The following is a 21,371-nucleotide window of genomic DNA, read 5'->3' as shown; positions in this document are numbered from 1 at the left end:
GTCAATATTATGGTGATTATAAACAGAAACCCCATCCGCACCCCCTAGGGCGGCTCCCCACTACTGCCCGCTTCAGGCAGCCTCAAGCCAGTCTGACAGAATCCAGGCACAGCACTTCAGGGTCCTGGAGTAGCACCCTCTCGTGTTTCTCTGTCCCCACCACAGCACTGCTCCTGACCGCTGCCATCCTGTCTGGTTTAGGAGAGTCAGCCCTGTCCCCATGAGAATGGCCACTGGGGCCCAGAGGAGCCAAGGCCTTGAGATGCTCAGACCCCCAAAGCAGTAGAAGAAACACCCCATCTCCCTCTCCCCTTCCCAGTTATTTCTCAGAGAATTACCCCACCCCCAATGTCTCCAGTGTCCAGGTTAAGACATCCCAGAAGCTGATCAGCAAGAGTTTTGCCCACAGGAGGGTGGAGGCGGCAGTGAGGAGGGGCCACATGGTCAGCAGATGCAATGCCCCTGCCTCAGCAGAGGAGGGCTTGATAACGAGGTCCCTCTCCCATGTAAAATAACGTCTCCCAGCATGTTGGTTCCATCTCTGGGCTGGGAGCACCCCTTCGCAGGACTAATTAAGTTGGACGCTTCTCCACTCACTGCAGTTCACATCAACCATCTTTGGGGGAACAAGCATGCAGAGTGATTTAGCTAAGCACAAGTGATAAAAAAAAAAAAAGGCCTGACTTTCCATCTCATTCACTTCCCACAGGAGTGGAGGAATCACTCATTCAATGTTAAGACAAAGAGGACAGTTCAGGACAACTTAAACTCCCCCCATGAGGACATTTGACCAAGGATCTCCCAGGAGAGTCATGCAGTAATTATGCTAAAATCTGACCATTAGTGCTGTTGAATCAATGTACATCACAAATGATTCCAGTGGCTTCTATTCAGGAGACCTCTTTTCATCAGAAATAATGATTATAATAATAATTCACTGGTGCTTGAGAAACAAAGAGACTCTCCTCCAAGTGATTCAGTCACATGTTAATATTGATGTTGAACTTCCGGCAGGAAACACAGGAGTTTTCCGTTTCAGTGTTCTGCATGAATGACGCCAGATTTCTTGAAGTCACCGGTGGGAAGAGGGGGAAATTGAACTAGTCAGGGCTCAACAGAGAAGCAGAAGTGTGTGTGTGTGTGTGTGTGTGTGTGTGTGTGCGTGTGCGTGTGCGTGTGCGTGTGCGTGTGCGCGCGCGGAGGGAGGTGTTACAGGGCTTGTTGTGCTGATGGGGGGTGGAGATCAGTTCCTGTAAAGCTGTTTTCTTGGCATCTAGTAGTAAGCCCTAAGTGGCTCTAGGTCAGTCAGAAAAGTAGGTAGGTGTGAGCTGGGTAGAGAGGCAGTAAGGGCAAGCTAGAGGCTGTCTCTCTGTCTTGGGCAACCTTGAGGAGAAGCTAGCTTTGCCCTGGCACTGTATAGACATTTGTCCCAGAGAACCTGAGTCAGCTAACCAGCCTGGTGCTCTGTGGTAGAATGTGGACTCAGTTGCTACTTAGTTAAATCCCTTTTTTCAACCTGAAGGCACACTAGGCAAGGAATACTGGGAGACACAGGCCAGAGGTGCTGCAAGCAGCTGCTTTCCAAAGAAAGAGGACTTTCTCCATGGCTACACCTTTCCTGCCTTGAACTTGTGGTGGATCTAGAGGCTGCTGGTAGCCCTGTGTGTGTGGAGGGTCAGATAACAGAATTCAAGAAGATGGTAAGGGGAAAATGGTATGCAGCATCTTTCTCAGAAGACTCTATCCAAGAAGAAATGAATGACAGAACAGATGAAGAGCACCATGTTTAAGTGGGTGTTTCAAATCATTATCAGAAAAGGCCAGGCCATATCACACTTGGTTGAGCACACAAGTCACAATGTGCAAGGACCCATGTTCAAGCCCCCAGTCCCCACCTACAAGGAATAAGATTCACTAGCAGTGAAGCAGTTCTGTGGTGCTGCAGATATCTCTCTCTTCTCTTCCCCTCTCAAATTTCTATCTGTCCTAGCAAATACATGAATAAATATTTATATATTTTTAAAATTTATTTATTTATTTTCCCTTTTGTTACCCTTGTCTTTTTGTTGTTGTTGTTGTTGTTGTAGTTATTATTGTTGTTATTGATGTCATTGTTGTTAGATAGGACACAGAGAAATGGAGAGAGGAGGGGAAGACAGAAAGACGGACACCTGCAGACCTGCTTCACCACCTGTGAAGTGACTCCTCTTCACGTGGGGAACCGGCGGCTCAAACCAGGATCCTTACACTGGTCCTTGCACTTTGTGCCACGTGCTCTTAACCCGCTGCGCTACCGCCAGACTCCCAATTTTTTTTTAAATTAAAGGAACATGACTCAGTGACAAAATGATGGAAATATTTAAAAAAAAATTGCAATCAGGACTGGGCAGCAGTGGGGCCTGCGGGCTAAGTTTTTAGAACCTTTGATACCTGACTCTGCTTTGTAGAGCTGGAATTATAGGGGCTTGTCTGGAAGACCATGTGAACTGCAGATCAGGAGCTTAACAAATCAAAAGACAAAGACATGAGATTCTTCCTAGAGTGTTGGAGAAGGCACTTGATGAATTCAGCATCTATTCATGATTAAAAAAAAGAATCATTAATAAAATAGAAATTGACTCATTTACTTGCTCATCATGAAAAATTGAACCCCAAAGTCAGCATTATGATTTATGAGCAAATGTTAGAAGACTTTTTCATTCAATCCAGGACAAGACAAAGACAGTTTTGTTAGTGCTAGTGTTTAATTTTTAAAAAAATCCTTAGTGCAAACAGCTAGACTAGAGAAATAAATCAAAAGGCCCAATACCAACTGCAAAGGAGGGCTGGGTGTGGAGGGGATAGCATAATGGTTATGCAAAAACTCTTTCAAGTCTGAGCTCTGAGGTCTCAGGTTCAATCCTCAAAACTGAGTAGTGCTCTGGTAATAATAATAATAATATAAAATAATAATAAACTGGAAAGGAGGGAAAGAGCTGTTTACTCTGCAAGCTCTTCTCTATTAGGGAAAGTTTTCTGGGAGTTTATCTTTGCATGATGAACATTGTTACTAGGAGTTCCTGCCCAGACTTAAGCTGTGAGTGCAGTGGATAGCAAGCTGTGGTGGAATTGTCCAGAAAGCATGCACTTCCATGTCTTTGGTTTTTCCTGAGAGCACATCCCTGTGCTCATTTCACTCCGGGCAGTGAGTGCAAACTGGCTTCCAATCATGGTCCCACCACCTACAGGTGGCTTCAACATCTCTCACCTCTGCATCTCCTTCTTGAAAGGGGGATGTTACCTACCTTGGGGATCCAGGTGAGCCTCAGGGACACCTGATGCTGGGCATACAGTCAGGACTTGCTAAGTACTATCTGATCACTGTTTTGCAGACTCGGGCGGGGGGGGGGGGGGGCGGATCCAGATCCCTCTAGCTGGTCGGATCTGTGTCAGGCAGAGACTCAGCACAGCAGCCCAGTCACTGGGAGGCAAGACTGCCAGGATCCTCTTTGCTCAGCAGTGTGGTTTTGGCAAGTTGCTGGATCTTTCGAACCTTATTGCCTTCACCTTTAAAATGTGTGTCATTGGGGTCAGACAGTGGCATACCTGGTAGAGTATACATGCTATAGTGCTTGAGGACCCAGGTTCAAGAGCCCGGTCTCCAGCAACAGTGAAAATCTTCACAAGCAGTGCAACAGTGCTGCAGGTCTGTCTCCCTCTCCCTCTCCCTCTCCCTCTCCCTCTCCCTCTCCCTCTCCCTCTCCCTCTCCCTCTCCCTCTCCCTCTCCCTCTCCCTCTCCCTCTCCCCCCCTCCCCCTCCCCTCCCCCTTCCCCCTCCCCCTCCCCCTCCCCTTCCCCCCTCCTCCTCTCATTCTCTGCCTCTCCCTTGATGTTGGGAAACTGTGCAGATGTGGTTGAGTTAGGCAGGGCCCACAAACCACCCTATGCTAGTATGGCCAATTCCTTTATCTACATACCAATCTTCTGCTTTGTCTTAGAAATGACTAAAGGTCTCCTCCCCACCAAGTTATCCCCTGAGGGTATTGCTAATTCACAACAGCTAAAACCATAGCAATGGTAGCTAAGGAAGTTCCCAGTGTGCCTTTTTCTTTACTCCACCCCCTTTCCTAGCCATCTCCGTTCCTGACTTGCCACTTCTGGTTTTTATCCATAAAACCCACTTCTGTTCCTGGTTTTGCTCTCTTTTCTCTCCCACGTCTGGACCTGGAGAAGGGCTGGCATGCAGGGTGGGAGGCGGCCATTGTGGTTTGGCACCACATGGCTTAACCTGCTGTGCTCACAACTGACTCTGGAGCTCCCGCATGAATAAAGAATTGCATTACCACGAGTTCCTGGTCTCTCTCCCGCAAAGCTAGCCCGGCACCTTCCCTCTCAATTCTTGTCTGTCTCTATTCAAAATTAAGAAATAAACTAACAAAAGAAAAGACATTAATAATAAAATGGATGTTGTGATGATACCCACACGGGGGGAATGCTTTCTTTGTGTGGTGACTCATACCTGCAAGGCACCAAACGGTTACATCAACTGTTGAAAAGGCTTTATTGGGGGCCAGGCAGTAGCACAGCAGGTTAAGTGCACATGATGTGAAGCTCAAGTACCGGTGTAAGGATCCCAGTTCGAGCCCCCAGCTCCCCACCTGAAGGGGCAGGTTACTTCACAGGCGGTGAAGCAGGTCTGCAGGTATCTTATCTTTCTCTCCCCTCTGTCTTCCCCTCCTCTCTCCATTTCCATTTTCTCTCTGTCCTATCCAGCAACAATGACATCAATAGCAACAATAATAATAACCACAACAATGATAAAATAACAAGGGCAACAAATGGGGAAAAATGGCCTCCAGGAGCAGTGGATTCATGGTGCAGGCACTGAGCCCCAACAATAACCCTGGAGGCAAAAAAAAAAAAAAAAGGAAGAGGAGGAGGAGGAGAAGGAGAGGGAGAAGAAGAAAAGGCTTTATTGCCCTTCAAACCTGCAATCCAGGAAGGAATCACCCAGGTGGCAGTGGGGGAGGCTGGGCGGCCAGGACCTGGTCTTAGGAGTGAGCAGGGAGGGGCCCAAGGCCTGGAGATTTTTCTGACCTCTGGGACCAAGACTTCTATTTCTTACATAAAATTTTTAAATTATTCATTTATTTGATAGAAACTGAGAGAAGAGACACCTGCAGCACTGCTTTACCATACCTGAAGCTTCCCCTCCTGCCAGTGGGGACTGGGGGTTTGAACCCTGATCCTTGTGTATAGTAATTTGTGTTCTCTACTGGTTGTGCCATAACCATTCTGCTTTTTTTTTTTTTTTAAACCAGTGCCCTGCTCACCTCTGGTTTACGATGGTGTCAGGGATTGAACCTAGGACCTTAGAGCCTGAGGCATGGAAATCTTTGGCAGGATCTCTCAGTGTCTGCTTCTCAGGCTTCCTCCTAGAACAAAGCCTCTCTTTGGTCTTAACTAGCCTCTATTCTTTCAAAAGGGCAAGGCCCGCAGGGCTGGTCTCCCTCTCTGGCGGTTTAGTCTCCAACAGTTGTCCTTTAGTTTTCTCTGAATTCCGATTTAACAGGAGTTAAATCCAACCCAGCTGATCAAAATCCGGGAGGAGAGCACATGGTGCTGGAGGTCCCAGTCAGCCAGTGGCTCCTGGGGCTGCATGAGGTCAGTGGCACCCAGGGCAGAGGGAGTCCTGATTTTCAAAGAATAATAGCAAGTGTAGTAATTAGATTAACTGCATGTCCTGGACATCACTGTAACCGGTAACTTTTGTGAAATATGATGCTGCCTCTTCATTGCCAGAGTAATAGCTCAGTGAATGACGCTTGAAACCTGACTTATTCTCAGCTGTTTCCTGGTTCTTGGGTCTTCCTCTGTATTTATGGAATGATTTAAGCAGTAGCCCAAAAATTCATTACCAAGCAAACAGAATAATATCCCTGATGTGCGCACGAGGAGGGATTGATAGAGCAGGCCATTCTGGTTTTTTTTGTTTGTTTGTTTCCCAGAGATTTTCTTTGATAAATGTAAACAGCCAGAGTGCACAGACATTAGCCTGGTCAATCAATGGTTACTTGTTTAAACTTTGGGAAGGAAAGCCTCCTCAGTGATTGGGGACTTAGCCTTGCCAAACCTGGAACAGCCACCTCTCCACAGTCTAGGAAAAAAATTGAGTGGTTAATTACATGAGGATCGAAAGTCGAGTGGTTAATACATGAGGGTCGACAAGTGTGAGGGTCCAGTTGTGGGAAACATGAGTCTGAATCCTTGATCTGCCACTTACTAGTAATGACAGACAACCACACGTTTGTGTTGTTTTTCCTGTGTTTATACCATTGCAATGACAATCCCTAACTTGCAAGGCTGTTGTAAGTCCTGAAAATGCCGTGAAGAGCTGGAGAGACAGCATAATGGTTCTGCAAAAGATGCTCATGCCTGAGGTTCTGGGGTCCCGGGTTCAATCCCCAGCACCGCCACCAGCCAAAGCTGAGCAGTGCCCTGGATTCTCTCTCTCTGTATGTGTGTCTTCCACATATATATGAAAAAATTTTCAAAAAATAAAGAAAATGCCAAATGTCGGAAAGGGGGTAAAGCAACAAATGTCTTGTGTAGTACGTCTCTCCATCATTTGGTGTTGGTCCAAATACTTTGGAAAACAGTATAACATTATATCAGAAAATTGGACATTCTCCAATTCTGTGAACTAGATATCCTATTCCTAGGTATGTACCCAAAAGAAACACTTGCATATGGTTCTCCAAAAACATATACAAAATTGTTAGTAACAGCAGAAACACTTGAAATGATTCAGATGCTGTTGACAGGAGCCTGGGTAAACAAATGATAATCCACACAGTGGAACATTACCCAGCAGTGAAAAAGATTGAACTGCAACTGTTCCTAGCAACATGTTGAGTGAAAAACAAGTACATCCATTTCCAGAGTTCTTTCCAAGTCAAAGTGTGTTGTATATTATTAAATCCTACAAACTATATATAGTGAGACAAAAGAAAAAGGCAAGAGAATGAAAGACAGAACATCAAGTTCGACAGCAGTTTCACATTCAAATGTCTTGCACCTCTAGTAGTGAGACTCTATTCACTTAATGTGAGCGCTTAACCAGGTGTGCCACCGCCGGGTCCCCTCTACTCACTTAATAGACACAAACAGCGTGAACTGTGTTGTCCCCTCCACAATGTGAAAGCAGTAGCATTTAATTCAAACTGGCATCTCCCATCTAGCTTGTGTCCACACAATTCACCTTGAGGAAGCTAATGGCAGCACAAGAGTTTCTTGGCACAGAACTCTTACTCCCCCAGACCGGAAATATTTAAGAGCTCGACATTATAGAAGCATAAGACAGGTTGATGCGACTGAAAACCACGGGCATGTTTGCTTTCAAAGCCAAGACACAGCCATGGGGAATCAGAGGCACCCATCGAAAGGTTCAGTAAGCATGAAGGGTGAGGACCAGAACCCATCACGTCTCCTCTGTTTCCTTCCAGACCCAGACATCTGAGCTCCTTCATTCCCCAGACCCGGCACAACTGCCACAGGGTCACTCTCTTGACTTGCGTTATTTCCTCTCATTACCACCCCCTAGTCCCATCGCCCACCCACTGCACCCCACCCCTCCAAGTAGAAGTGCAGCTGAGGGTTTGTCCTGGTTCAACTTTGGGCTATAAAATACCGGTGCTTCAGTCTACACGCGTGCGCCATCTTGTTGGGCCCATATGGTTCTCTTCACTTTCCGAGCATCGCTTTTAAGACCGTTGTACAGTGCAGTTGAGCCTGACTCCTGAACGCTGGACGTTGTCCTCAGCCCCTTTGATGACGGCTAGCGCAGTTGCTTCTGACTCCTTGTTTCCCCCAAACAGTGCTCCCAGGGGTGAATGTGTTCAGACTCCGTTGTAGTCTGTGTGACGGTGAGTCCGCATCTGTACAGAGGCTTGGGGTGGCTGGTGTGGAGTGTCACTTGGCACACCACTGTTTTGTTTCTCTTTGTTTTTTGCTTTTCTAATTTTTTTAAAAAAATATTTCTTTATTTTCCTTTTTGTTGCCCTTGTTGTTTTTTATTATTGTGGTGGTTATTATTATTGCTGTTGTTGCTGTTGTCATTGTTAGGGCAGAGAGAAATGGAGAGAGGAGGGGAAGACAGAGATGGACCTGCTTCACCGCCTGTGAAGGGAACCCCCTGCAGGTGGGGAACCGGGGGCTCCAGCCGGAATCCTTGCGCCGGTCCTTGCGCTTTGTGCCACGTGCGCTTAACCCGCTGCGCCAGCGCCCGCCTCCCGGAACACCACTGTTTTGTTCCACAGTAGCAGAGTGTGAGCAGTAAGGCTTCCTTACCTTTTCACAAGCGCTTGGCATTCTCTGTCTTTTCCACTTTCTTTGTCTTTCCTTTTTTTCTTGTCAATAAGATGAGAATGAGGTGTAATACTCCTTTACTTTGCATTTTTCTGATTGAATGTTTCTTCTTGTTTAGCTTTCCCTGTTTGGAATTCTGTTTCTGTGCCTTGCCTGTCCACACACCGTGGACATTTTATTTCCATTCTCATTTTCTGTATTGTGTTCATTTGTGTGGTTCTCTTGTCTGCTGTAGGTGTTCATCCTTTGAGTCTAGTTATTGATGCTGCAAAAATGTCCATGAAGTCACTCACTTATTCATTTGATATGCTGATACCTTTCCTTCCCACAAAACCTTCTGTCTGCATTGATGGAAACAAGCTACAACTTCTTTGTCCACTAGACAGTAATTTGGTTCTTGAATAATTGCAAAAAAAAGATGTCTTTGACAACAGGCAATCACATGGAAAGTGTGTGGCGTGGAGATTTATAAAGTGAAACAGTTTGTTCAACTCCTTTTCCCCTCGAGTAATTTTGAACTGCACGAAGTTCTGGTGACACTCCAGGCCTTGTCTGGGTGCAGACACCTCTGTAAAGCACATGACCTTGACAAAGAACAGAATTCACTTTAAGAATGATGTTCAGCTCTCTTTATCAAATCTGTTCTTTGACTTCCATCTACATTTCATCTGTGTATGTGCGCGCAAGCGTGCCCTGTACACAATGTTTATGACTCATGCCACATGGTAATAAGATTTATTAAGTATAATGTGTTGTAGGCTTTTAATAGATCTTTATGAAATTTAGGAACTGTGTTTATTCTTTCATTCCGATTACTACCAGTGGCTTTTTATTGTGACTAAATGATGTTTCTCTTTATGTCTAGTAACACTTCTTAATTAGATTCCACTTTATATGTTACTATCCATTTTCACTTGATTAGTGCTAATCTGGTGTATTTTCTTCCAGATTGTTGCTTAACACCTGCATGTGTTCTCTTATTAGCTAAAGGTAGCAGGGTTGCTTTCTGTATCTTTTAATCTATCCTTTAATGGGATGAATTTAATTTACTTGAACTGATTTGTTGTTGTTGTTGTTGTGCTGTCAGGGTTTTACCACTCTGAGTCAATTTATGATTTTCAGCTAGAAAGAGAGAGAGAGACAGAGAAGAGAGGGGGAAAAGCCATCACAGCACAGAGCTTCCTCTGGTGTGCTGGGGACGAGGCTTGACTCATGATCATCAGAAAGCAGGTGCACTATCCAGGAGAGCTATCTTACATTCTCCGTTTAAATGAATTTTTGTGGGTGAGGAGATTAGCTCACTTTTAGCACTTGCATGCCCAAAGTCCCACAGACCCCAGGTTCCACCCTGGCACCATCATAGGCCAGAGCTGAGCAGTGTTCTGCTTTCTCTCATAAAAAGGTATAGATAGTTTATTCAACATTTTGTCCTGCTTTATATCTTAACACTTTTCAGCCATCAAGTTTCAGATGCTACTATGATTCCATCCTGACTTTCCTGGGTAGACGACTTCACCAATGTGTCCAGAAATCTCACCTCTCCAGAACCCTACCCCGCTAGAGAAAGATAGAAAGAAACAGGCTGGGGGTATAGATCCACCTGTCAATGCCCATGTCCAGTGGAGAAGCAATTATAGAAGCTAGATTTTCTGCACCCTATAAAGAATTTTGCTTCATACTCCCAGAGGGGGAGAAATGTTAGGGGAAGATGACCAGAGGGCTCTGAACTCCAATTCCATCAGGACCCAGAGAGAGAATTGGGGAAAAGGAAGGACATTCAGAAGTAGTAACAGGTGTGGGTGTGACTTAGAATGGAAGAGAAGGCAGGGCCATAGAAAAAAATGGGCAAATATATGTATATATATATATATATATATATATATATATATATATATATATATAGTTATAGAAATAATAGTCAAGCCCTGTCTGTGACCTTGGGAGAATGATGACAGTTTCCAGTGGAGGGAATGGGGACACAGAACTCTGGTGGTGGGAATGGTGTGGAATTATACCCCTGTGATTTTATAATTTTGTAAATCAATATTAAATCACTTCTTCTTCTAGCGTTTGCCATTAAATCACTAATAAAATAAAAAGCAAAAGTGGATATATGCCCCGGCCTGTGGGGTTATGGACGGAAACCTAGGGTAGGGGGCGAGAGAATGGAGGGGACAAGAGACACGAAGAACGAGAGCAAGACAGGTTTCTGATGAAGCTCTGACAATTTTATTTTGCAGCCGCACTTTAAGCACGCACCGTGAGGAAGTTCTGCTAAGGGAGTGGGGGGAGGGAGGCGGGTGAGCAACTTTCCCAACAGCTAGATGGTAATCTCAGTTCCAATGATTGGAATGTCCGCTCACCGGTTATGTGAGAGACTTAGCTAAGGTTTTGGCTCCCGGCATGTCCTCCCTTTTTACAATTTAAGTGAGGCAGCAATTGAGGGTAAAAGCTAGGAATCTTATCAAGAGATAAGCGGGCATTAACCAGAGGGGAGAAGTATTGACCTGATTTCTCCCGCAGGGTAAATATAGAACTGATCTTCCCGCATCTTATACGGCTCTTGGTGTCTTTTTCGGGAGGGGAGGAAGAACCACTATTTCTAAGGTGAGGAAAACTCATGGCGAAGAGTTTTGATGACTGACACCAACCTCCATGCAAATCAGGTTTGCTTCACGGGGGACTCAGAGGCGGACTATAGGGTCCTCCCCCTGCAGTGCTTTGCCTTGCACCCCTTACTGGTGCCCACGCCACGCCAAGACTGGCGTGCATAAGTCTGAGTTTTATGCAGCTCCTAAAAGAGGTGTGTCACCCTCAGGTTCAGCCAAGCCTCTGTCAGCCAAATCAAGTCTGTGGTAATATATTTGTAAGGGTTTTGATGCCAAGGAGTCAATTTGTTGTTTTATAAGGCCAATAATCTTATTAAAAATAAAGGGTCCCAAGGTAATCATTAACAAAAGACTAATCAGGGGTCCCATAAGGGGCATCAAAATGTCCTATCGCGCCACCAGCAAGTCTAAGGGAAGCAGTCAGTGGATGTGATGTCCAGGGGAAGAAATACAGCACGTCTGGTGGTCGTCAGCGCCAACTGATGAAATTTTTCTTCTTCATAGAGGGTCAGCTGTGGAACAAGCAAATCTAGGAGGCAAGGACCAGGTAGAGAAGAATCGACATGAAAATATAGGGTGGTGTTGTACCAAAACACAGACAGAGGAGGTGCATACACATTAGGTGAGGTTCCTTGAACATGAGGAATATTTTGAGAAAAGCGAGGAGTCAATAAACATATAAGGATGAAGTCAGCAGTGGTAGGTCAGCAGAAAGAGAAGACTTGGATAGGCTAGTGTGGTTAGCTGGACTATATACTGCCATGGCGTCCTTTGTGGTAAGGACTTGCCAACAGAGACTGTGGATTTTGCAAGATCAATAATGTCATCCATCATAATAAAAGGAAAACAAACATGGACATCCAGTGTTGAAAAAAGAAAAAGAAGAAATATGTCTCTATGGCTGGAAAAGTGGGTGGCTTTGTCAATGAGATATAATAAATGGACAATTCAAATTTTTGTAAATATTAAAAAGGTTTAGTATAGTGACTTCATTGACACTTTAGCCAACTGAATACTGGGGGGTGCATTCCCCTTCTTTTTTATTTATTTATTGAGCTTTTAATGTTCTAAAGGAAACAAAAATACATGGATTGGATGTCTATTGAAGCAAAACAGAGCATATGACTCCTAAGGTTTTTGAGCTTTTTCTTGTTTGAGCTGTAGCCCACATAAATTTAGAAAAAGTACCAACTGAGAAAAAAAATGTTTTTGTTTACTAAACATGAGCAGGTGAATTACATCAATCTGCCAGAGAGCATTGGCTTTTATCAATGGGGATTAATCTTAAAAGTCTGAATAGCAGGATCTTAATTAAACAATGCAGGAGCCAGTAAAGTGCTCTCACTATGGCAGGTCAAGCGTTAAAATTTTAAGAGGCTTGTAAAAAAATGAGAAAAAAAATTTAGGATATGAGTGACTTTAGGAGTCATCACACACCCATAAGTAAAAAATGAAAAATGTTTAGTTTTAAATCTTACCATATGAGCAGTCAGTTCTTCATGTGCAGATGTACCTATAATTATTTACTTAGGGAGAGGACTTGTACCAAGTTAATTGATGATCTAATGGTTAGAATTGGCTTGAGTTTTTTTATATGATTTTAGAAGGCTCTTTATTAAAATATACCAATATGTTATAGAAAGTCAATACCTAATGTGTTGACATGATAAAATGTTTACCATTTTTAGCATTATTTTAAACTGATTAGACAGTTTAAGTACACTATTATAACTTTAGTTTACTAAGATCTTTACTCATCACAAAGCTATCATGAGTAAGCATAGATATAAAATTCTTAATAGATTTTGCTCTTTAGAACTCTAATATGGCAACTTAAAAGGCTAAAATAAAACCTCACAGCTTAGTTGTTCAAAGTACTAATTTTGTTAAATCAGGATTTGCCAAAACAAATCTATCAGACCAGAAGCACCATGTATTACCTTAATTTATCAAGAATAAACCCCTGACAGTGTCTTAAAACAAGCCAGATAATTTTTTGCTCTCTAAAAGAACTGATTAAAGTTTGACATGTAGAATATGTACTCTCAAATGCCAATTATTTGATAATAATTTTTGTAGTCTTTCTAAATAGGGGAGTTATCTCAGTAACAACTTTATCAGAAGTAGTCACTGTAAAAGCAAAAGTAACTAACTCATGAGGAAGATAAAAAACATCTCTTACCAAGTTTTAAAATAAAAGTTTTAACCGGAAAATTTTTGTCTATATCAGACATAAAACTCTCTTAACTTTTTACCTAGTCTCTCATGTTTTAATATCTAGAGTTTTTTTTTTTCAGGGAAACCAGGGGCATATTTCTTGAATAAAATGTAAAAGGGTTAGCTAAAACATCTATACAGCTCTACATTAGTCCACCCCATATTTATTTGATAAGTTTTATTTGGAAAAAAAATATTTTTTTACATATCTTATTTAAATTAAACCTCATTTATCAGAGCAAAAGCCTCTGGCGTTAGATAATTAATATAACCATTGTGTTATCTTTTACTAACCCAAGCCAGTTTTGCCTGTATAGTTGAGAAAGTATTTTAAAAGCTTTTCTTTTCTTTTTTTTTTTTTGCTGGCTAGTTTTAAGATAATGCCAAATCAAGAGCCCACAGTTCTTTAACTAATTGTAAATGGTCTCGTTTTTCTTCTACTAATTTTCTAAGGGAAGCTGTTTTTTGTGCTAGTTGAATTTTAGCCTTGGTGGTGTCAGCCAAGTCGAGGACCGGAGCACAAAATGGAGGGGTGGTGGCATAGGGAGGCGGTCTGGACAAAGAGCCTAGGTAGCTGGTCAGGACTATGATATTTGGCCATCTCTTCATCAAGGGATAAGGCCTCTTCAGGAGAAAGACTATCATCAGGCCCATCTTTGTCAGGGGGTCTTAAGGTTGTCAAAGAGGGGTAAATCTTAACAGGAGGGGACTTAGCAGGAGCCGTTTTGATCTCGGCAGCCTCAGGGGTGGGGTCTCCTGAATCAGGCATGGGAATAGAGACAGACTCACAAACAGAAGGTGGCCGGGAGTGTCGTTGTAAGACTTTTTCTCCCTCTCTCATGACTCCCTGTACATCAGGACAGTGTTTATGGACTTTGAGTATATCATTTACTAAATTTCTTGGCGTTACTCTCGATCGCACTCTGTCATTTCACGAACATCTCATAAAAACTGCAGCAAAGGTGGGTGCGAGGAATAACATCATTGCAAGACTGGCCAGCTCCTCATGGGGCGCGAGGGCTTCCACACTACGATCATCATCTCTGGCATTATGCTATTCCACTGCAGAATACTGTGCCCCAGTATGGTTCCGTAGCCCCCATGTCCACTTGGTCGATTCCAAATTATATTCCTCCATGAGGATAATTTCTGGAACCATCCATTCCACCCCGGTTCCATGGCTGCCAGTTCTTAGCAACATCGCCCCGCCAGATATTCGTCGGGATGCGGCATCATCTAAGTTCATTTCCCACGTCTACACTCTACCGGACCTGCCAATATACACGGATATCTTCGCCCACCCTGTCCAACGCTTGACGTCTCCTCACCCAATCTGGTCCCCTACGCCTACACTGAACTTCTCTGTTCCAGACTCTTGGAAACAGAGCTGGCAGTCAGCTGAGGTAAAGAACAAACACCTCATCACAGACCCCTGCAAGCGTCAACCCGGCTTTGACCTAGCACGTTATGATGGGGCCCTCCTCCATCGCTATCGAACAGGCCATGGCCGGTGCGCCGCTATGTTCCATCGCTGGGGAGCCAGAGACGACCCGAACTGCCCCTGCGGCTCCAGACAGACTATGACCCACATAGTCAACGACTGCCACCTCTCCAGATTCAAAGGAGGTCTCGAAACTTTACATCAGGCTCAACCTGATGCTGTTGACTGGCTACGGAAGAAGGGCAAACGCTAGAAGAAGAAACTAAATTCCAATAAGAAAAAGCCTGGACTGGAATCTTTTCTGGACCAAAGGTCTCATAAAAATCTCTTAAACAGTTTCCTACTCTGGCCCATCTTTTTTCATCAATAGTCCCTTCTAAGGGGAACCACGGATAAACATCACTCACAAAATAAAAAAAAAAACTTCTTGAGATCCTTTTTCTTAACCCTTACTCCTCGTGTCTTGAGGGACTCTTTGAGGCCCTTAAGCAACAAATCATGTTTACTCAATGCTTGTCCCATAATTGCATCGCTCTTTCTTACCTCAAAATGGATCAATCTCACAGACGGGTAAATCTGCGGCGATCACCACGCGGATCTTCACTCACTCTGGGCTAGAGCGGAGATCCTATGCGAACCTTCACTCACTCCTTCTCTGAAGTGGTGGTCCTATGCTCCTTGGTAGACCATTGGGGAGCGACGTTCTCTCGGACCCCAGACCCAAAAAGGTCCCACGTCGGGCACCAGGTGCCCAGGCCTGCGGGGTTATCGACGGAAACCTAGGGTAGGGGGCGAGAGAATGGAGGGGACAAGAGACATGAATAACGAGAGCAAGACAGGTTTCTGATCAAGCTCTGAAAATTTTATTTTGCAGCCGCACTTTAAGCACACACCATGAGGAAGTTCTGCTAAGGTAGTGGGGGGAGGGAGGTGGGTGAGCAACTTTCCAAACAGCTAGATGGTAATCTCAGTTCCAATGATTGGAATGTCCGCTCACCGGTTATGTGAGAGACTTAGCTAAGGTTTTGGCTCCCGGCAGATATATATAATTTGCCTCCAGGGTTATCTCTGGGACTCAGGGCCTGCATTACGAATCCACTGCTCCTGGAGGTCATTATTTCCAGTGCTGCTGCTGCTGCTTCTGCTGTTGTTGGATAGGACAGAGAGAAATTGAGAGAGGAGGGGAAGACGGAGAGAGAGAGAGAGAGAGAGAGAGAGAGACACCTGCAGACCTGCTTCACCGCTTGTGAAGAGACCCCCCACACACACACACACACACAGGTGGGGAGCCGGGGGCTTGAACCAGGATCTTTGTGCCAGTCCTTGAACTTTGCGCTATGTGCACTTGACCTGGTGTGCTACCGCCCAACCCCCCAGACACATATTTTTAAAATAATGAGTAATGAGAAAAAAAATCCTTTCATGCCTGAGACTCTGAGGTCTAGGTTTAATCCCCAGTACCATCCTAGACCAGAACCGAGCAGTGGTCTGGTAAAAAATAATCAAGTAAAATAATTAATATTATTTTATACTTAAGACTTATCTTTCTCTACACTTACCCATCAACATTTAAAAAATAATTTATTCAAAAATTGTAGCATCTTCCAGTTATGTATCTATCAGCAGCCAACATTTTTCACTCCTTTGAGACAATATTTCACTTTTATTGTTTAAACAAAGTAACTTTTTTCAGTCATTAATTAAACTTACTGACGTACCTTATTCATTATTAGCTCACACATCTTAATCATTCTCTAAGTCCACCTTGCTTCTTGCCAAAGTCTATTTTAAAACTATTTGTTCAGCCAGTATCTGTGAGTCATAAATACATCCTTTTGTAAATCTGAAAATATCTTTAATTTTTTTATTAACTTTATTTATTTGATAGAGACAGCCAGGAATCGAGAGGGAGGGGGAGGTAGAGAGGTAGAGAGAGAGAGAGAGAGAGAGACTGCAGCCCTGCTTCACCACTCGCAAAGCACATGGGGACTGGGGGCTTGAACCTGGGTCCTTGCACATTGTAACATGTGTGCTCAACAAGGTGTGCCACTACCTGGTCCCAGTTTAAAAATGTATCTTTATTTTCACTCTTAAATAAGAACTTGTGTGAACAGAAATGTCTCACTTGAATACTATTGCATCCTTGTGTCTTTGTAACTACTGTCCTAATTGTTATGTTATGTGTCTTTTGTTATGTAAAATCCTTGCTGTTAAGCTCACTGTTCAGAATTTCCCCTCAGAGGTGTGTGAGGGCAGGCTTGACTTTATCCATCCTGTTCAATTTCAAGTTGAAATTTGTTGTGAAGACCTAAGTCTGTCTTCAATCATGGAAATTTTTTAATCAGTATTTCCCTTAATATTCCTTCTTTACGTTAGCCTCTCTCTCTCTCTTTTTTCACATAAAGTTTTATGTCTTAGGCTCATGTATTTCCTCAGTGCTTCTCCATTTCAGCAGTGATTTTCCATTTGGCATGAATATCTGTGGACAACATTCTGGATGAATTATTCAAAACAGCCCTTCAGTTCCCAAGGTCTCTGTCCCATTGTGTTCAGTTTATCCTGACTACTGAGTCCTTCATTCCAGCAAGGACGTTTTTCACCCTGGCTGGCCCCATCTGTGCCTCTCTCCTCTAGTTCTCTCAAGTTCTCCAGTCAGCTTTGTTCCATAGCACTTCCTTCTTTTCCTGAATGATGCTTTCTGACTCTCCCCTTCACATCCTTCTGGTCGTGTCCTACTAAGTCGTTCTTGTTTCTGTCTCATCTTGAGCAAAACTGTTCTTCGACTGGTGGTCCTGTCACCTGTCTCCCTGAGCAAACATTGTATTCACTTCCTGTGGCATTTTAGCTCACAGGATCCTTTGGGAATGTGGAGAGGGCATTCTCTTTCCACCTGCTGCTGCTTGACAACTTTTAGGAGTCACTGAAGGCTCAAGGTTACTGCAGTCTTGTGAAGACGTGGGGGACATCTCAGGGCCATTCCCACTCAGCCTGGTGCACTGGCCTCCCGTGTCCTTTCTCCCTTGATGGATCCACTCAGGAGCCACAAATAACTAAGCCCATTCTCAGGAGGCAGGGCATTCTCCCCCCCCTCAATATTTTATTTATTAATGAGAAGGATAGGAGGAGAGAGAGAAAGAACTAGACATCACTATGGCACACATGCTGCCAGGGACTGAACTTGGGACCTCATGCTTGAGAGTACAACACTTTATCCACTGTGCCACCTCCTGGACCACTGAATGTTTTTATTTATTTATTATTGGATAGAGTCAGAGAGAAATTGAGAGGGGAGGAGGATGACAGAGAGAGAGAGAGAGAGAGACAGACAGACAGACAGAGAGAGAGAGACAGAGAGACACCTGCAGCCCTGCTTCACCACTCATGAAGCTTTCCCCTGCAGGTGGGGACCAGGGGCTTGAACCCGGGTCCTTGAGCACTGTAAGTGTGTGCTTAGCCAGGTGTGCCATTGCCTGGCCACCCAGAGGGCCTTCTCTACAGCTGCCACCCCACCCCAGGTTTCTCTTTCTGTCTTTCTAGGCAAACACCACAGGAGACAATATTCTGCACCAATTTCTAAAAGCCATGTGGGCTATGGGCTCCCCACCCCACCTGCTGGGGACCAGCAGCACCCCATAAAGACCGAGGAGTAGACAGCCTATCCAGATGGGAACTTGAGGAGTTGAGTGTTTAAAGCCCAAGAAGAATGGTCACTTGAACATGAATCGCACTGATTTTAGGCTGGGTTATTTGACAGCAAATAAATGTTTTTTAGCTGTGACTTCTTTTCTCTGGGGATAGATCAATAAAAGAATCTACTTTTAAAAATGTCAGGGCAGGATAAAAAATTCCAAGGGCCAACAGGAGGACCAGCATAGAGGATTCGAGGGAGACGGAGGTGGGGGAGTGTAGTAGAGGCTAGGAGGGGGAAAGAAACAGATAGTAAAACTAGAGAAAGGAGGAGGCTGTGAAGAGAGGAAGGGAAAAGGGCCAGGGAGGCAGCATAATGGTTCTGTAAAAGGCTTTTGTGCCTGAGGCTCTGAGGTCCCGGGTTCAATCCCCAGCACCACCATCAGCCAGAGCTGAGCAGTGTGTTAGTCTTTACCTTTTAATACAATAAAATATTTAAAAAAATAAAACTTTCAAAAATTATTGGGGGGGGGGAATAGAGAGAGAGAGAGAGAGGAGACACCAAAACAGAGACAGATATGAAACAAGGAAATTGCTATAGGAAGGGGGGAGAAATAGAGACAGTGTGAGAGAGCCCAAAGGCAGAGGGAAAAGCAAAAGGAACAACTTAGAGTTGCGGGGGTGTGGGGGTGGGGGTGTAGCTTGCCTGAGACCATATGCCAGAGCTGAGTAGTACTCCGGTCTCTCTCTCCCTCTTTCTCTCTCACCATAGCACAGCTCAGCTCTGGCTTATGGTGGTGCTGGGGGTTGAACTTGGGACTTCTGGTGCCTCAGGCACGAAAGTCCTTTTGCATAACCACTATGCTATTTCCCCTTAATATATACGGAAAATGCCACTTGATAGTCTGTTTAGTAAGCCATTCACCACCACCCCTCCTCTTCGTCCTGTCCAGGGTGGCACTAATTGCCCTTGGGCTGGGAGCTCCTGTGAGGCATCGTTGATTAATGGCATGGGTCTCTTCCACTTGAGTTGCAGCGCTCAGCTCAGGTCCGCTGGGCCGCTGGCACCCCTCCCCGCCTGCCAGGCGGGGTTATTACAGGGCCTGTGACATCAGAGAACTCCCACTTGGGTTAATAGCAGGAAGCACTGGAGTTTCACCTCACCCTAAGGACTGGTCTTGCCCCCTCCCCCAGCACCCCAACTTGGACACCTTGGCTAGCTAGCAGCAAGAAGCCAAATATTTGTTTTTGCTCCAAGAGCACTTCCATTTATCCAAACCTGTCTCTGCTTCGGTTTTCACAGAGGCAGGATAACAAGAGCAAACTGTTTATTGGGGAGATGCAGATAACACTGGGAGGAGAGTGGGCAAATGTGAAAAGAGAGCAACAGAGAGGCAGTAGCTAGTAAAGGAGGTGTCATCAACGCTGCTTCCACTGTGGGTAGGTAGCTGGAGTTTCAGGCTGCAGAGGAACTCTGGGGAAAGGTATCAAACCAAGGAGTATTTATTAGGGTTTTTAAAAATTTATTATAAGGTTATTTAGCAGAAGGAGCTAGGGTTGGATAGTGACGCACTACCTGTTGTCAGTCGGTGGCCTCTCCTGGAAGTTCCAGCCTGTTTTATATATGAGCACAGTGGACTTCTGCTTAAAGAAATACAGAGGACTGGCAGTTAGGAGCTAGCTAGAATCTATAGACTAAGTGGCAAGGCCCGAGGGAAGCATGAGGCTTGTTAGCACATAAAAGAAGCCATTCTGGGGCTGGGGAGACAGCATAATGTTTATGTAAAAGACTTGTATGCCTGAGGCACCAAGGTTCCTAGTTCAATCCCCAGCATCACCATAAACCAGAATTGAGCAGTACTCTGATCTCAGTGTGTGTTTCTCTCAGTCCCCCCCCAAAGTAAATAAATGTTGTTTTTTTTTTTAAAAAGCCATTTAGTCCCCATCTGAGTTCTTCAGAAGCTGAACAATTAGACAAACACAGCAGCCTGGGAAGTGGCTCAGTGGATAAAGCGTTGGATTCCCAGCAATTGGCCCTGAGTTCAATCCCCAGCATTGCGTGTGCCAGAGTGATGCTCTGGTTCTGTCTCTGCACTCTTTGTCAAGAAATAGCTTTTTTAAAAATAAAAGTTGAAACAAACACGAGGCAGACTGCTAAGGAAGTAAAGAGGAATGTATGAATAATGTTGTCTACCTCCTGTACACAACGAAGAGATGCCCCACCCCCAACTGTGACACCCTGTGTGTGGTTTCCAAAGCCTTAAGCAAGAAGAGGCTACCGAGACCAGAAAGGGGAAGGCCACTGCAGAAGGTTAGCAAAGAAGGTCCCCTTGAACTAGAGCATGCAGATGTAAATTCTGATAAGGAGATTAGGGCTTCCTGGGAGATAACCTGAAGGGAGAGGCTTACCTGGAAATATCTTTCAAAGGTCACCCCCATTCTGCCTTCGGCCTCCACCCACTAAATTAACCTTTCACCAAACACACATTTGCAGAGCAAAGAGTCCCCCACACCCAGCCCCACCCCCAGGCTACTCCAACTCTTGCCTAAAAGCCTGTAATCAAGACTGGCGAGGCCTGCTTCAGTGACTTTGCTCCTTGAGCAAGGCTGTCCAGCCCCAAGCTTCCTAGTGAGGACTCATTTACAAGGCATGTTGGCAGCCTTCACTCATGCTGCGCCCAAATTAGTGTCTGTGCATCGGTTCAGCTTCAACGCTTTCTGGCTATTTAACTAGCCACACAAGGGTACTTAGACTCTGACGGTTAGGGTTTTCTTCACCTGTTAAGTTGAGGTAATGATACCTGACTTGGGATCAGAGAGATAGCTCACCTCATAGGGCACATGCCTTGGCATGTGTATGACCGAGGATAGAACCACAGGAAAGTACCATGGCACAGGGGCAAACTCTAGTGCTATGATCTCTTTACCTCTCTCTCTCTCTCTCCACCTCTCTGTGTAGATCTAAAATTAAAAGAATGAAAATGTCCTCCCAGGAGTGGTGAGATTGTGTATGTGTCAGGCCCAGTGTAAACACACATACTCACACGCCTGGCCTGCTTTCCTCCTAACAATGAAATGAGACTCAAAATCACTTCTGCTGTTGTGACAGGAAACCAGTGCAGACAGTAAAG

The sequence above is a fragment of the Erinaceus europaeus genome, chromosome X, assembly GCF_950295315.1.
Source record: "Erinaceus europaeus chromosome X, mEriEur2.1, whole genome shotgun sequence".
Taxonomy (NCBI): domain Eukaryota; kingdom Metazoa; phylum Chordata; class Mammalia; order Eulipotyphla; family Erinaceidae; genus Erinaceus; species Erinaceus europaeus.
This window is presented reverse-complemented; position numbering follows the sequence as displayed.